The sequence below is a fragment of the Astyanax mexicanus genome, chromosome 20, assembly GCF_023375975.1.
Source record: "Astyanax mexicanus isolate ESR-SI-001 chromosome 20, AstMex3_surface, whole genome shotgun sequence".
Taxonomy (NCBI): domain Eukaryota; kingdom Metazoa; phylum Chordata; class Actinopteri; order Characiformes; family Acestrorhamphidae; genus Astyanax; species Astyanax mexicanus.
Window position 1 is genome coordinate 13,141,065 of NC_064427.1, and position 18,183 is coordinate 13,159,247.

Genomic DNA, 18,183 nt, shown 5'->3' on the forward strand with positions numbered 1-18,183 from the left:
AAAGTACTTCCCTTTTTGCTGTCTCAGTGGGTCTTGGTTTCACCGTCCTGCCCCCTCACTTCCGCCCGCCACTCCTGGTATGCTGCTGCTGTTTTTTTCTTTTTCCCTCTTCCTGGAAGTACTGCTTTTGGACAGTCTCTAGAGTATTGTCCATGCTCGCCACAGTTCTAACATCATTTCGCATATGTTGTCGTCTTTACACTTGGCTGGAACACTGGCCCATTGCCAGCAAATCCTCCGCTGCACCCTCGATCTCTTCCTCCTCCTCCTCCTTGGCCTCTTCCTGTACCTGTTCCTGTACCTCCGTTTTTTTTTCTCTTTTCTCTCGCACACTGACTCCAGGTGTGGGGAGCTCTGTGCGAGTCGGCCAGGCTGCATCTAGCTCTTCAAGCTGTCTGTCACGTCTGGTGCTGTTAGCTCCTCTGTCCCTTCCACACCCAGCTCTAACGGAGGTTCTCAGGTCAACAACTACACTACCCAGAATGCACCACCCGCTGACATCACGCACTCACCTGATCACGTGACACCTCACCTGCTTCCTCCAGGAAGTCCCGAATACTGATTACTGGCACTATAAAAGAGCACTCCACACAAACACCCACGCCGCGTATTGTAGGTTCTCCTCTTTACAAAGCGTTACTATATCTCTTGTCTCAGTTTATCTCGTGTATGACCTTGCCTTTGTTTTCTCGACGCCGATTATTGCTTTTGCCTCTGATATTGGATTGCCTGTGTATTACCTGGACTGTGTTTTCACTACTGCCTCTTGGATTACCTCTGACATTGGATATCTCGTGTATGAACTCTGGACTGTCTCTCGTTTATGGTATGGTTTTGTCTACATTGCTCCTGTTATTGGTGATTGCCCATTTTTCTGTACCGACTACGTCTTACATCTGTTTATTTTATAATAAACAAACTTTTATCAGTATCTGCACGTGTCTGCATTCTGTGCTAACCATGACAGAATATGCGGCCGTACAAGATCAGATAGCAGATACTGAGGCTATTAGATCTGGTTTAGCCAACCAGGGGAGGCTACTCGGTCAGCACCAGCAAACTCCGTGCAATGCTCCGTGTTTTTCAGTAATTCACCGCCCACAACCGATAATGCTAAGATCGGTTTTATTATCTCCCGGCTTTCTGGTAAGGCACTTGAGTGGGACAGTCTAATGGAGAACTTTTACTGGCTCTAAATCAAGGTCAGAAGCCGGTGGCTTCCTACGCTTTGGAGTTCCGCACTCTTGCAGCTGGTAGTGGTTAGAATAACGTAGCTTTGCTTAACGTATTCAGATGCGGACTCAACCCAGACATACAGAGGGAGTTAGCCTGCAGAGATGATTCGCTAACTTTGGATCAGCTCATCTCACTTTCGATTCGTTTGGATCAACTTCTCTCGCGCCGCCCCAAGACCAGCTCATGCACAACATGCTCAACACACTCCTGTGACTCTGCCCCGCACCCAAACACCAGAGAAAGCTGCGCTGTCTGCCCCTGAGCCCATGGACATCCAGAAAACTCGGCTAACTCCAGAGGAGCGACAGCGCCGGATCCGGCTTCATTTGTGCCTTTATTGTGGGGAGGCCGGTCATTTCAAGGCTGAGTGTGGTCTCCTGACCCGACCTGTGAAAGCTCCAGCCCTGGGATAGCGCGTGGGACAGTGCCTGATGGTATGCTCTCTGTCCCAGCGCTTATAGATTCCGGGTCGGAAGGGAACCTGGTTAAGGAGCACGGCGTACCCACCAGAGAACTTCTGCGTCCATTATCCATTCATGCTGTGGACGGAAAGATGGTTCGCTCCAAGCCAGTTACACTGCAGACGCTACCCATCACCCTTTAAGCCACCGCTCTTCATTTTGAGGAACTGCCACTTTTTGTGCTTCCCAGCACCGAGCATCCTGTGATCCTGGGCATGCCATGGCTCAAGACTCACGATCCCACTGTCTCCTGGCACGATGGGGATATCATGGTTTGGTCTTGTGGTGGAAATACCTGTGACGATTAATAAAGACAAATAGCGAGGCCGATCCAGAGCGGGAGCCGCCTCCAGCCCCGGCGCTACCGAGAGCCGCCGCTCCGCCTGTCCCGGTGCCCCGAGCCGCCGCTCCACCGGTCCCGGTGCCCCGAGCCGCCGCTCCACCCGCCACGGCGCTGCCGAGAGTCGCCGCACCTCCCGCCACGGCGCTGCCGAGAGCCGTCGCACCTCCCGCCACGGCGCTGCCGAGAGACGCCGCACCTCCCGCCACGGCGCTGCCGAAAGCCGCCGCTGTGCGAGGCTGGGGGACTAAGGCTGGGAGGTGGGCTGCCATCTCTCCAGTCCAATCAGGACTGATTAAGCCGCCAGCTGGGACAGGCATAAAAACTCTGCCTCGAGAGAGACTTGGACTTGGGAGGAGTGAGCTGAGGCCGCACGGCCCTTTAAAGTAAAACCAAGTAATTCTACGGACTCTAGAGCCCCATTGGGCCGAGTTATGTTTATTTAAGTTGAGTTATTCTGGGTGTGGTGGAGGGCATCATTTAAAATAAAGGTATGGTTTGAGTTCATTTACTCCCCGTGTCTGTGTTCTCTGTGAGCTTCCTCCTTCCGGGTCACAGTGGTCACGCCCCTAACCCCAGGGGCCTACCACAATATATACGAATATATATATACGAATATATATATATATATATATATATATATATATATATATATATATATATATAATGTATAAAATAATTAAGAATAAAAAACCTGTTGTAGTCATAGTCTCGTTAAATTGTAAATATGACTTTAAACTAACATTAAATGCACTAACATCTTGTTTTCAACATTTCTTATGTGTTTGGTTTCATTTGTGTGTGGAATGTAGTAAAAGCTGTTTTTGGATGTTTTAGGCTGAGATAAGCATTTTGTGCATAGTTTTGACCTCCTCTCTCACTCCTTAGAGAGATAAAATTGTTACTGCTTAATAAAGAAGTAATTGTGGAGGTAACAGCTCTTTAACAATTGGGTAATAATATAATAAAAATAAGGTAACAACCCAACCCACTTTATAGACACAGCGAGCTACCCCTCGATGGATCCCTCGTCTACCTGGCACTGGAGGAAAAAAGGGGCAGGAGCGGTGTGGTATCTCTATTCAATTCTCCAATTCACCTAAGCAAAAATGCAATACCACCCTAGTCCATTAGGTTGTGCTATTTAGACAAGTTAAATATAGCAAGGATAGGAAAAGAAAACACACCCTAGATGAAGAGATATGTAATGTGAGTGCTGATGGTTCAGTGTGGATGCCCTGTGAAATCTTCTAAATAAAGAAAGTAAACCTGATTTCCTTGAGTGGAATACTTATCTCTAAGGATCAAGTTATCACATTTTGGCGACGAGGATTCTGGATGGTGGAAAGGAATATGTGATTGATGACTGATTCTCCTGGCACATGGTAGATGGTAAGAGCAGAGTGCTAGTGCTGTTGGATTGAAGTTCTTGACCAGACCACAACTATGGCTGCAATGATGATAGGCACCTTGTCAGCATTTGATGCAAAAGAGCAGACTTGGGATGAGTACTGCGAAATTCTCGATCAGTTTTTTGAAGCCAATGAGATCGGTGATGGTGATAAACAGAGGGCTATCTTAATCAGCGTGGTAGGTCCAGCCACATACAAACTAATGTGAAACCTAGTGAGTCCAGATAAGCCAAGTGCGAAGACATATGACCAGTTGAAGCAAGTCATGAAAGAGCACAATAACCCTAAACCAAGCGAGATAGTGCAAAGATATAAACTTGATTCACGTTCCTGTTTCCCTAGTGAATCTGTGAGTGCATATGTGGCAGAGCTCAGACAGCTGGCTCACGATTGGAATTTTGGTGCTACACTGGAACAGATGTTACAAGAACGTCTGGTCTGTGGTATCAATGATGATAGGATTCAGAGTCGTCTTCTGTCCAAAACGGACCTGACTTTTGAGAAAGCTTTTCAGATAGCAGTAGCTGCTGAAACTGCAAGTAGAAATGCCCAAGACCTGCAGAAGACAACTGTACCTTGTAACACTGTGAAAACAGAGAGCCTTGAGAAAAAAAGTAGAATGGACAAAGAAAGAGAGAGGGTGTTATCGTTGTCATGGAAAGCAGCACAGTGCAGCTGAGTGTAAATTTAAGGAAGCCAGATGTCATTCCTGCGGAAAGGTTGGACACATCGCCAAGGCATGTAGAAACGCTAATAAAGATACTGCACGTTCCAGTGACCCAAAAGCCCACAATGCACAGCGATGACATGGACGCCCCCGGCCACACAGATCTCACAATGTGGGACAGACTAAAGATGATAGTTTTGATCAGGATGAAGAAGCATTCACATTGGTATGCATGAAAACAGAAACTTCAATACAGAGAACTAAACCACTCGAAGTTGAAATTAAAGTAAATAAAGAAAAAGTAAACTTTGAAATAGACACAGGATGCAGTGTAAGCATAATGAATGACAAGAAATTCAAGGAAAAATGGGAAGAGAAAATGCGCCACCAAATTAAAAGTAACAAAACTGTCTCTAAAATCTTACACTGGAGACTGAAATCCAAATTGTGGGAGTTGCCAACGTAGAAGTGAACTATGCACAGCAACTGAAGACATTGCCCCTAATGGTGGTAAAAGGCACTGGGCCTACATTATTAGGCCTTGGATGGCTTAAAGCTTTACAGTTGAAGTGGGACAAAATAAAGCACGTAAAAACAGAGGCACGAACCTTACAGGAAGTACTCTCAAAGCATGATGCTGTTTTTAAACAGGAATTTGGAATGTTAAAGGGTATGAAGGCCACAATCCGTGTGTCAGCCAAAGCCTGTCCAAAATTTTACAGGCCCCGCTCAGTTCCATATGCCATGAGGGCTAAAGTTGAAGAGGAGATAGAACGTCTCCTGACAGAAGGGATCATATCACTTGTCAAATATGCTGAGTGGACGGCACCTATTGTCCCTGTGTTGAAGCCAGATGGCTCCATCAGAATATGTGGAGATTACAAACTAACTGTAAACTGTGCTTCTTCACTCAAGCAATACCCTATTCCCCGTGTTGAAGACCTCTTCAATATCCTGGCAGGAGGGAAGCAGTTCTCCAAACTGGACTTAAGCCACGCCTATCAGCAGATTGTGATGGATGAGGAGTCCATGAAATACCTGACTATAAACACGCACAGAGGACTCTTTACCTACAACAGTCTGGCGTTTGGAGTCTTGTCCGCTCCTGCGATATTTCAGCGAACAATGGAGAGTTTGCTGCAAGGCCTGCCAAGGGTAGCTGTTTACCTTGATATTTTATTGACGGGAAGGGACACAGCAGAGCATCTGAGTACACTGGACGAGGTACTCACAAGACTCGAAGAAGCTGGACTAAGACTGCAGAAAGGCAAGTGTTTGTTCTTGCAGGACCAGGTTGAATACTTGGGTCACAAGATTGATGCTGACGGCCTGCATCCAGTGCAAACCAAGGTGGAAGCTATCGAGGAAGCTCCATGTCCAAATACAGTAACCGAGCTGAAAGCATATCTTGGCCTTTTGAATTATTATAACAAGTTCCTGCCTAATCTTGCCACACGCTTGGCTCCACTGCACAGATTGTTGAAAAAGGATGCTCCATGGACCTGGGAACAGGACCAGGAAGATGCGTTTTTGTTGTCCAAACGGCTGTTGAAATCAGCAAAAGTCTTGTGTCACTATTCGTCAGACAAAGAACTTGTGTTGGCCTGCGATGCCTCGCCATATGGAGTTGGCGCTGTGCTATCACACATCATGGAGGATGGACATGAAAGACCCATAGGCTTTATGTCACGCACACTGACTCCAGCTGAGAAGCATTATTCACAGCTCGACAAGGAGGGGGTGGCTATCATATTTGGAATTAAGCGATTTCATAAGTACATCTATGGACGAAAGTTCACGATCACTACTGATCACAAGCCATTGCTCTCCCTTTTCCATGAAAAGAAGCAGGTACCACAAATGGGGTCACAGAGAGTGCAGCGATGGGCAACCCTCTTGAGAGCATATGAGTACAAGTTGGTGTACAAGCCAGGCAATGATCACGCAAATGCTGATGCGTTGAGCAGGTTGCCACTGCCTCAAACAGAAGGAGGATGATACAGGACAGGTCTTAATGCTGAATGTGATGGAAGACCCACCGATCACAACTACTCAAGTAAGGCACATGACGGCAAAAGATGAAATGCTATTACAAGTGCTGTTGTGATGTTTAAAGGGTTGGCCAAAAAAGGATGGAACTCAGTGTCAAAGATGGATGTGTGCTTTGGGGAGCCAAAGTGGTTGTGCCAAAGAAGGCGAGGACCACCCTACTAAAGCAACTGCACTGTATGCACCCAGGCATCTCCAGAATGAAAAGTTTGGCACGTTCATACATGTGGTGGCCAGGAATGGATGCTGACATAGAGAAAGAAGTACAGTTCTGCCACACATGTCAGGAAAACAGAAAAGCTCCAGCTACAGCGCCTCTACATCCTTGGCCTGAGAAACCCTGGAGACTACATGTTGATTATGCAGGCCCTTACTTAGGAAAGATGTTTCTCATCCTTGTCGATGCACATTCCAAATGGATTGATGTGTATCCCGCAAGCGACGCAACCAGTCAAATCAACATTGAAAAACTCAGACAGTGCTTCAGCACACATGGCCTACCCCCTACCACACATGACTATAGTATCGGCAATGGCAGATGTTTCACGAGCCAAGAGTTTGAATCATTCTTGAAACAGAATGGCATACAGCATGTGACTTCTCACCCACCTTTTCACCCACCCTCAAATGGTCCAGCTGAAAGAGCGGTGCAAACAATCAAACAAGAGAAAACAAAAGGAGATTCTGGAAACAAGAATAGCAAGATTTCTGTTCAATTACAGAATCACACCCCAAACGACTACAGGCTTGTCTACAGCAGAAATGCTCTTTTCGTGAAGACTACGTTCCACATTGGATCTTCTGCTACCTGATGTAAAGTCCAAGATTGGAAAGAAACAACTAAAACAGAAAGAACACCATAACTCGCACAGCAAGGGGAGAAGCTTCTCTCCAGGTGACAATTGTGTACATCTGAAACTACAGTCACGGACTGTGACAGGGTCAGTGAGACTACCCTATCACTAATACTGTACAGAGACATTGAGCACACTTGGTTTAAGATGGTGTATGTATTTTTTTTGAATGTGTATGTAAACTTACCTGAATCCTTTCTTCTATCCTGTTCCTTAGGGAAGTGCGGCGGCCTTCCAGGGCTACCCTTGTACTGGCCGGCAAGCCCACGGCTGTATGTAGAAGGGGGGGAGGCATAGTCCGAGTACCTGTAAGGGGAGGGAGGAGTATGTAAGGTTATGGGGGAAGTTGTGGAATGTGTATGGTGTATTAGGTGTTTAGTTGTAGGATGGCTGTTTATTGTATTGTGTTACATGTTTGTTTGTGTTATGTTAAATTGTAATCCCCACTAGCCCAGTAGTGGTATAGCCAAGGGGCGGGGCTAGTTATTTAAATAGGGGGGGGGACTCTGGGATGGGGAGTTCATGTTTTTTTTTTTTTTTTCCTTTTTCGTAAGAATGGTCGTGTCTAGGTGGCCTTGCGGTCGACGACACTAGCTGGCCGCTGAATTGCCAGAAGAGGCCATTTGGAATTGCTTGCAGAAGCTTTGGCTTAATAATTCCAGTTTTTATTTATTTATTTTATTTTATTTTATTTTATTTTTTTCCAGTTTTTCTTTTCTATTTTTGTCTGGAGAACTCAAAAAAAAAAAAATGCTCGAGTACAACCTACTGCTGGAGTCCTGTTCATCCTTGTGAAGGGGGGAGCCTCCACACCCCGACCACATTACCACAAATGGTGGCAGTATAATTGTCTGGAAGAACCGCAACCAGCGGTAAGCAAGGAAGGGCGCCACGCGGCGCCAGTCGAAACACGAGACACCCCTACAACTGAAGATGGCTCCAAAGAAGCAGCTCGTCACACAAAGTTCACAGCATGGTGAGCAGAGTGAGGAAGGAGCCGAAGCACTGAGTCGACTCGCGGAGGCGTCACCGAGCAGTTCATCGGGTGGTCTGGAGCAGGTATGCAGCATGCTTCAGAGCTTCATGGCAGAGCAAAAGGTGAAGGACGACCTCATGCGGACAGAAGCAGCTAAAAATGAACAACAATGGAGAACAATGCAGCACCAGGAGCCAGGTGAGTCTGGGGGCATGATTTGGAGTAGTACTCAGCCTAAACTTAGCAAACCAGCCTCTCAGGGAAGCTGGCGCGCCTTGAATAGACAAACGGGTAGAGAGTTAGCTCTGAGTAAAAACCGCTCGGATAAGGTTTTTAAATGTTTTAATTGCAATCAGGTCGGTCATAAGATGAGTGCGTGTCCCGCGTTGCAAAATAGCTCAGCTCGACTGTGTTACTCTCCTGTTAGGGAGAATAGCTTTGAACCAACAGTAGACAGCAAGGAGGCTGTAGTAAATGTCAAAATAGACAATAAAGTGGTTAAAGCTTTGATAGACACAGGAGCTAGCCAGACGCTGGTGTCAGCAAAGTATGTACCAGACGCGCAATTAAAATATGGGTCCCAGCTCAGAGTTAAATGTATTCATGGGGAGGAACAAATTTACCCAACTGCTGATGTACATATTCAGATTAAGGGTCAATTTTACCTGCTGAATGTGGGTGTTTTACAAAAAAACCCTTATGCTGTTATTTTGGGTAGGGATTTGCCCATTCTGATTGATTTATTAGCTGCTACTCGCGAGGAAGCTGAGGCTTTCGTGGTGACCAGAGGGCAGGCTAAGCAAAATCAGACGGATAATTTATCGTTAATGTGCGAACTGCCTTTTAACGTGGCCCCGAAACCTAAAAAGTCCCGTAGAGAGAGAAGGAGGGAAAGGGTTAAAGGCACTGTTATGGCTGAGCAGTTAGTGGAGCCCGATAGCAGCACAGGGGATATTCCGGCTAACATCAGGGTTTTACAGGCACAGGATGAGTCTCTCAAGCCTTTGTTTTTGAAGTGATAGCAAGTTCACACTTTGAGTATATGTGACAGGCAATTTGTTGTAAAAAACGGCATTTTGTACAGAGTTAAGAACGAGGTCGAGCAGCTCGTGGTACCTACCTGTATGAGGCAGAATGTACTTAAAATGGGTCATTCTGAACCATGGGCTGGTCATTTAGGTCAGGATAAAACACTGAATAGAATAGCAAGCAGATTTTTCTGGCCACGTTTATATTTGGATGTGATCGACTTCTGTAGGACGTGCCCTGAGTGTCAATTGACGGCTCCCCAGAAGAAGGCGGATAAGGTTCCCATGATTAGCATGCCCATAATAGATGTCCCGTTTTCGCGCATCGCAATGGATGTGGTCGGTCCTCTTCCAAGAAGTAGGATGGGTAATCGTTATATTTATACTTTGTGATTATGCCACTAGATATCCGGAAGCATTCGCACTGAAGAAAATTAAAACACGCCAAATTGCCAACGCTCTGATTCAACTAATTTCGAGGGTGGGTATACTACGAGAGGTCTTGACTGATCGGGGTACTAATTTTACATCGAAGCAGCTTAGTGAAATTTATGCACTGTTAGGCATAAAAGGTTTGAGTACTACCCCATTCCATCCTCAGACGGACGGGCTTGTGGAGCGTTTCAATAAGACTCTGAAGTGCATGCTTAAGAAGTTTGTTTCAGACACTGGTGCAGACTGGGACACTTGGCTGCCGTATTTGCTGTTTGCTTACAGAGAGGTGCCCCAAGCCGCTACTGGATTCTCACCATTCCATCTTCTCTATGGCAGGGAAGTGAGGGGTCCGCTGGACGTCTTGAAGGAGACTTGGGAGGGGCACGGTAAGGTACAGCAGATCAATGTGTTGTCTCATGTACTCAAGATGAGAGACAAGATGGCGCAGCTGGTCGAGCTGGTCAAGGTCAGCATGGAGGAGGCGCAGCATCGCCAAAAACGCTGCTATGACAAGGTTGCGAAGGACAGGGAGTTGCAGCTGGGAGGTCGAGCTCTCATTCTTCTCCCCACCTCGGATACGGGTCTGCTGGCGAAGGTGCAGGGCCCTTATGAAGTTCTGCGTAGGGTCAACAAAACCACGTACGAACTGCTGCTTCCTGATAAGAGAAAACAGCACAGGACTTTCCACATTAACATGTTGAGACAATGGGAAGAGCCCAAGCTGGACACTTCAGAACAGCTGTGGATACGGGCAGTGGGTGAAGAGGAAGAACCCGCAGAGCAATACCTGCCGGGTACCAGGGGTAACAATGTCCTGCTTGAGTTGTCACATCTCAGCACACAGCAGAAGGAAGACCTTGTGAGTATGTTCCCACCTGACCTTTTCAGGGATGAGCCAGGTAGGACTAGCCTTATGCAGCATGACATCCGTCTGCTGAATCATCCGGTGCCGATCAGGCAGACAAACTGCAGAGTGCCGGCACGCTTGATCCCGGACCTGAAAAGGGAGGTGCACACTATGCTGGAGCTGGGAGTGATTGAGCCTTCTAAAAGTGAGTGGTGCAGCCCGGTGGTCTTGGTGCCTAAGAAGGATGGTGGTCTAAGATTTTGTATTGACTTTTCTAAGCTTAACTCTGTCTCTGCTTTCGACCCATATCCTATGCCTAGGGCGGACGAGCTGATCGAGCGATTGGGAAAAGCACGGTATCTCAGCACCTTGGACTTATGCAAGGGGTATTGGCAGGTGCCATTATGTCCAGCAGCACGTGAGTTGACTGCTTTTCGTGTACCATCTGGATTGTACCATTTTGTTGTAATGCCCTTTGGTCTGCATGGAGCAGGGGCGACGTTCCAAAGACTCATGGACGAAGTCTTAAAGGGGACGGAAGACTTTGCAGCAGCCTTTATAGATGATGTGATCGTTTACAGCACGAGCTGGGAAGAGCACGTGCAACATTTGAAGGTGGTCCTGCAGAAGATCGCGCAGGCAGGTCTGTCTGCTAATCCGGCCAAATGCCACCTTGCCAAAAACTCTGTTTCCTACCTGGGTTACGTCCTGGGTGGAGGTCTGATATGCCCACAGGTGGATAAGGTCGAGGCGGTCAGGCGCACTCTGGTGCCAACCACAAAGAGACGAGTGCGATCCTTTCTGGGTTTAGTCGGTTGGTATCAGAGGTTTGTTCCGAATTTCTCTAATCGTGCGGCACCACTGACAAACCTAACGAAGAAGGGCATGCCTCAGCGTGTCAAGTGGACGGCAGAGTGTGAGGCTGCCTTTGAAGATCTTAAGCAGGCTTTGTGTACGGAACCAGTTCTACGCAGTCCTGACTTTAACAAGCAGTTCATTGTTCAAACTGATGCCTCGGGATGTGGGTTGGGAGCTGTTTTGCTTCAGGGTGAGGATGATGCTCTGCAGCCGGTCCTGTACATTAGTCGGAAGATGTTTCCTCGCGAAATGAATTATTCGACAGTGGAGAAGGAGGCCCTTGCTGTGAAGTGGGCCCTTGACTCTTTAAGGTATTACCTGACAGGTGCTGATTTCATCCTGGAAACTGACCACCGGGCATTGCAGTGGATGCAGCGGATGAAGAACAGCAACGCTCGGATAACCAGGTGGTACCTCTCTTTGCAATCTTTCAAATTTCAAGTTCGTTACCGGAAGGGTGCACATAATGTGACTGCAGACTTTCTCTCCCGTCACTCGAGCGAGTGACTGGTGTAAGGGGGTGGGTGTGTGACAGGGTCAGTGAGACTACCCTATCACTAATACTGCACAGAGACGTTGAGCACACTTGGTTTAAGATGGTGTATGTATTTTTTTTTTGAATGTGTATGTAAACTTACCTGAATCCTTTCTTCTATCCTGTTCCTTAGGGAAGTGCGGCGGCCTTCCAGGGCTACCCTTGTACTGGCCGGCAAGCCCACGGCTGTATGTAGAAGGGGGGGAGGCATAGTCCGAGTACCTGTAAGGGGAGGGAGGAGTATGTAAGGTTATGGGGGAAGTTGTGGAATGTGTATGGTGTATTAGGTGTTTAGTTGTAGGATGGCTGTTTATTGTATTGTGTTACATGTTTGTTTGTGTTATGTTAAATTGTAATCCCCACTAGCCCAGTAGTGGTATAGCCAAGGGGCGGGGCTAGTTATTTAAATAGGGGGGGGACTCTGGGATGGGGAGTTCATGTTTTTTTTTTTTTTTTTTCCTTTTCCGTAAGAATGGTCGTGTCTAGGTGGCCTTGCGGTCGACGACACTAGCTGGCCGCTGAATTGCCAGAAGAGGCCATTTGGAATTGCTTGAAGAAGCTTTGGCTTAATAATTCCAGTTTTTATTTATTTATTTTATTTTATTTATTTATTTATTTTTTCTTTCCAGTTTTTCTTTTCTATTTTTGTCTGGAGAACTCAAAAATAAAAAAAAATGCTCGAGTACAACCTACTGCCGGAGTCCTGTTCATCCTTGTGAAGGGGGGAGCCTCCACACCCCGACCACATTACCACACGGACCAATGCGGATTGCTGCTGTCACTAAGATGTGCACAGGGCCTGTCTCCTATACAGTGCAGTCGGGAGATGGCCGTGTCATGAGACGTCATGTGGATCAAATCCGAAAATGACATGTTGAGTTGATTGAGACGTTTACTCCAGACAAGACACTGGAACCTGTGACTGTTCAGATTCCGGACGAAACAGCAGCACCCTTACCAAGTGATGGTGTTCCCGCTTTAATGGGAGAGGTAGTAAGTGAGCCCACTAAAAACACCCAAGGTTCACCCCCCAGCTGTTCTGAGAACAGACCAACCACTGGTGATGCGCCACTCTGAGCGTACAAGGAAGTCTCCTACTGGTCGGAAAGACTTTGTAAAATAGTATTGAGTTCTCTCAAGCTAGAGCAAGAATGCGCTCTGAGACTCACTGGAAGGCTGGTAGTCCACCCACCTTCCTAGTTGTTATTTCTAAAGTTTAAAATTGAAAAAAAAAAAGAAGGAAAAATACTGTGTGATCAATGTTATTGTTTTGTTCAGTTTATGTAGTTGAGTAACATATAGTAGAGTATGTTTGAAATGTTACATGTAATTGATAACAGTTCAGGCAACAGTTAAGGTAATACCTAATTCAGTAGTTTATACTTAAGGGGTGAGGGATATGGTATCTCTAGGTAATTCTCCAATTCACCTAAGCAGAAATGCAATACCACCCCAGTCCATTATGTGGTGCTATTTAGACAAGTTAAATATAGCAAGGATAGGAAAAGAAGCCACACCCTAGATGAAGAGATGTGTAATGTGAGTGCTGATGGTTCAGTGTGGATGCTGAAATCTTCTAAATAAAGAAAGTAAACTTGATTTCCTTGTGTGGAATACTTATCTTTAAGGATCAAGTTATCACAAGCGGTAACTTTGTCTTCATAAAGTTCTCCCACTATTCCCTGCTCTGTTGTGTATAGCTGTGTAAAAACTGTCCTGTAGTATGTTCTGTAGCTAAAACGCCTGTTCTGTTGTGTACAGGTATCTAAAACACTTTCCTGTAGGGTATGCTGCAGCTAAAACCTCTGTTCTGTTGTGTACAGATGTGTAAAATACTGTCATGTTGCGTGTACTGCAGCTAAAAGCCCTGTTCTGTTGTGTAAAGTTGTGTAAAATGCTGTCCTGTAGGGTATGCTTCAGCTTAAACCCCTGTTCTGTTTTGTACAGGTGTGTTAAACCTTTTCCTGTAGTGTGTAACAGAGCTAAAACCACTGTTCTGTTGGATACAGTTGTATAAAATGATGTCCTGTTGTGTATACTGCAGCTAAAACCCCTGTACTGTTGTGTACAGTTGTGTAAATCTCTGTCATGTAGTGTGTACTATAGCTACATGACATGTTCTCTTGTGTATAGGTGTGTACAATACTTCTCCTGTAGTGTGTGCTACAGCTAATACCCCTTTCTGTTGTGTACAGTTGTGTAAACGCTGTACTGTAGTGTATATTGAAGCTAAATCCCCTGTTCTGTTGTGTAAAACGGTAGTGTTTGTGTAAAACACTGTACTGTAGTGTCTACCAAATCGCACAACTCACACAAAGTAATTCCTGGCCCCATCAGAAATCAAACCCAAACCAACTTGTTCAGACTCAAGAACCCAACCACTACACCACAAGATCACACAGGTGTGTATAACACCTCTCCTGTATTGTTTACTGCAGCTAAAACCTCTGTTCTGTTGTGTACAATTGTGTAAAATTATGTCTTATAGTGTATACTGCAGCTAAAACCCCTGTTCTGTTGTGTATGGTTGTGTAAAACGCTTTTAGTGTATACTGCACCTAAATTATCTTTTTTTTTTTTTTCATCTACACAGAGGTGGAAAAAGGACTGAAAAATTGTTATTAAGTAAAAGTACCTTTACTTTGCTTAAATTCTACTCAAGTAAAAGTACCCATCTAAAAATCTACTTGAGTAAAAGTAAAAAGGTGCTTAATTTAAAATGTACTTTGAGTAAAAGTTACACAGTTACTTTTAATTATTTGATGTAAAAAAGTACAACAAATCTAAATTAATTATTATTTATATAAATTATTATTCCACATAATAATTTGGACCTTTCAGGCGGTATTTGTTCAGACCATCCCATAAAACATTTTCAAGAACAAGTGGCATAGGTTTCTATGATGATTTTTTTTCTTTCCTGTTAAAAGGTTATGGTCATATAGGTGTCTATAAACTGTATTTTTATAGTTTTACAGTTCATTATTATTTTTTAACTTGCCATTGCTATGCGTTAACTGCTATTTACATGTTTTTTTTTTAACATTCAAGCAGATTGTTTAATGTTTTCAATAAAAACTTAAGGAAATATAATTAAAAACATGAAATCATAAAAAAAAAAACTGTTGGTCGGCGCATGCGCTGTGCCGTAAAGAAGCACATATCGATGGGTAGCATAACTCAACAGAACACTGGTTCCCCCCGAGCCGTGCACACAGACTCCAGGCTACACAGCTGATTTCCACAGCGTCTCTCCCACTAACCATAATAAACACTGCCGGAAAAAGTTTAGCTGCGCTGCCTGAGGCATTTCTCTCACCACCAAGACTTTCAGAAAGGTAAACTTAGTTTGTGGACGCAGGTTAAGCACGTAACGTTGCGCAGCTCCATTAACTTGTTAGCTAACCTAGGCAGTTTGATATGTCTTCAGTTTAGTTCAGCATTGTTTAATGTCTAAAAGGGATCTATGCAAGGGCGTAGGAGCGGGCTTGATATTGGGGGGGACACATTTGCCAATATGAACCCAAGCCCACCCAATAGTTTCCTAGAACAACATTTGTGGAAATTACTTTTAATTAAAAGTAAATTATTATTATAAGGTGATTTTACAACCTAAACATGTTACTCCACATTACAGCTACTGTTGTTAGAAAAATTATGCAAATTAAGCAATGTCTGAATTATGTACATATGACAAAAATTTTCAGTTATCACCTAATATTTAAAATAATATAACAGATTATTATTATTGTTATTATTATTATTATTATTATTATTATTATTATTATTATTATTATTATTATTATGTATTGGCATGTCAATTCTGTTGTATATTTACATTTTCTCCTGCACTTTTATTTTTTTCTACTGAGAGCTCTTCTTAAGATGGTGTCCTTTTATGTAAAAGAATGTAACTTTACGTTGCATAGAGACTTTTATAAACGTCAGGATATGTGGTCTTACTGTGAACTACAAATGAACAGAAGTCACGTTACAGCAGTATTTCTCAACCCAGTTCTTACATATTCTACTGCATATTAAAACTGTTCTGCATATTCTAGAGCTTCCTCTGGTGGATATACATGATTAATTTACGCTCCATAGGGGGCTAAAAGATTTTAACAGGTAAACTCAGTAAATGACTGTTTATTAGCTGATCAGGTGGAAAACACTAGTTTAGGGCAGTGATCGGGGTTAAGTAACTGCTTTAAACTACCAACTTAAAGTACTGTACAAAATTCTGGCGATCATCTACATCCAGCTTCTAGATAACTAGTTAGTTAAATCAATTTTCGTTCATTATAGCTCACAGTCCTGTAATCCTAAATGAATAAACAGTTGGAAAATTTAAGTGATTAGCTGATCAGGTACAGGGAAACATTACATATATATATATATATATATTTTTCCCTTTAACCCTGACTCCCAATCTAGCTAATTCCAAAGATAAGCTTACACACTAACACAGCTGCAGTTTATTAATCACAGTGGGTTTAAACTGTGTGCTGATTCAGAGACGTGTATTTTTAACCAGCTATCAGAAACATATCATCACAGTTGAAGTGGTTAGCCTATCGTTACCTTTATTTTAGTAAAATCTCCGTATATTCATCTCTGTTTTAAAATCAGCTGAAGCTGCTGCGTCCCGATCCCGCTGCTAAATCTCACAGCGAGGGGGCGGGGCTTCCCCAACAGCAAACTGCCTCTGCTCCGCGCGCCGCAAAACCAGCAAGCTGATTGGCTGTTTCTACTGAGAGGCGTGACTTAATACCTGAACCGGCTCCGTGATTGGTCCGGTCTGTCTCCTCATTAATAGTACAGCTGACCTGAGCGAACTGATATCATTGTTGGGGGGGACAAATCCACCTGTTTCTAATATTGGGTGGGATATGTCCCACCCATCCCCCCCGGTTCCTACGCCTATGGATCTATGTAATCAATGATCATTAGCTAAGGTATTTAAGTTATATTCGCCTCAATCGACTGTTAAAATTGCGCCAACAAACGCAATTCATACAGCTTTCAGTGCTTTTAATATGCTATTAATTTAGGCGTCAATACACGATAATACACATTCATTAACATACAGGATAACAAACACCTTTCGTCTTCATTAACCTTCACTGTTTTTCAGAAAACCCTGAAGGCTGAATTCTGTCAAAGAATTTGCATAGATTGTACAATTTTTAGTAAAGGGTTTATTGTACTGGATATTTTACTAAATACAGTAGATTGTATAATCTGTGTAGCTGCATATGAACAGAGATTACTGGTCTTTATAAAGTAAATCCACAGCTAACCAGTGAATTTACAACATACATATAACTAACCACAACATGCTTTCGCAGGTTTGATGTGGAAGTTTTGAAAGCTGACAGCTCTGTCCAGCGGGGCAGACACATTTTGTATTGCCTCGTTATTCCACATGCGAGCATCTGTGCACCAGTGCATCCGCTGAATTTTTTTCATTTATTCATTTTATTCAGACAATTGTTTTTTCCCAGCAATTTATTTTTTCTCTGTAACAGGGAGTTTTCCAAAGTAGCGAAGTAAATTACTTGTGTCACAATGTACTTGAGTAAAAGAAAAAGTATCTATTTTAAAAACTACTTTAAAAATGACAAATTACTCATAAAATCTACTCAATTACAGTAACGCGAGTAAATGTAATTAGTTACTTTCCACCTCTGTGTGTATGTGTGTGTAAAATGCTATTGTGTAGTGTATACAGAGGCGGTCTTTGCATAGAGGCATTGCTAGGCAACTGACTTGGACCCCTCCCACTGCAGCCCACTGTAGGGGCCCCCTGACTAGCTGCAAACTTCCCATAGGCCTACAGCTGGTAACTGGGGCCCTTTGGACAGTAATTCACAGATGCTCATAAATGGTGATTCTTGTATGTTTAAAATGAAAACAAAGACAACACAATAAATTACAAAGAAATACAGATTCCGTCCACACCCCCTCTCTTTCGCGTTAAAATGGAATATTCCATCCACGCCATGTGGCCATGCCGGTGAACCGCGAACGCACTGCTTGTGAAAGACGGAATTGAGGTGAAATTAAGTGTACAAGTGGGTTGTGAGCGAAGCCATGAAGCACCACTACCCAAGTGGCACTACAAAAGAAAAAAAAAGGTGGAGGCTAAACTAAAAACAGATGCTCTTCCAAAACTGACAAGCTTTTTTAGTGTGTGAACACCACCGGACCTGAATGTTTTGGCGGAGGAGGAGGACGAGGAGGTGCCGTACACTCTCTCTCTCACACACACACACACACACACTCCCCCCAATCTCTCCTCATTCAATCACATAACCTTTTTCTCTCTCTTTCGCCCCACATATGTTCCCTCTCATACACATGCATTATATCTCTCTCTATCACTCTCTCTCATTCACTCACACGTACACACACAGGAACACTCTTCATCACTCACTCAGATGTCTCTCTCACATACTCATTCTCTCTCTTTCTGTCACACATGC

At 44.2% G+C, this 18,183-nt stretch overlaps 1 pseudogene; it reads left to right on the forward strand.

The window, feature by feature from the left end:
• The first annotated feature begins 2,978 nt into the window (after positions 1–2,978).
• Positions 2,979–4,128, forward strand: LOC111195106 (uncharacterized; annotated as a pseudogene).
• Positions 4,129–18,183: the final 14,055 nt, after the last annotated feature.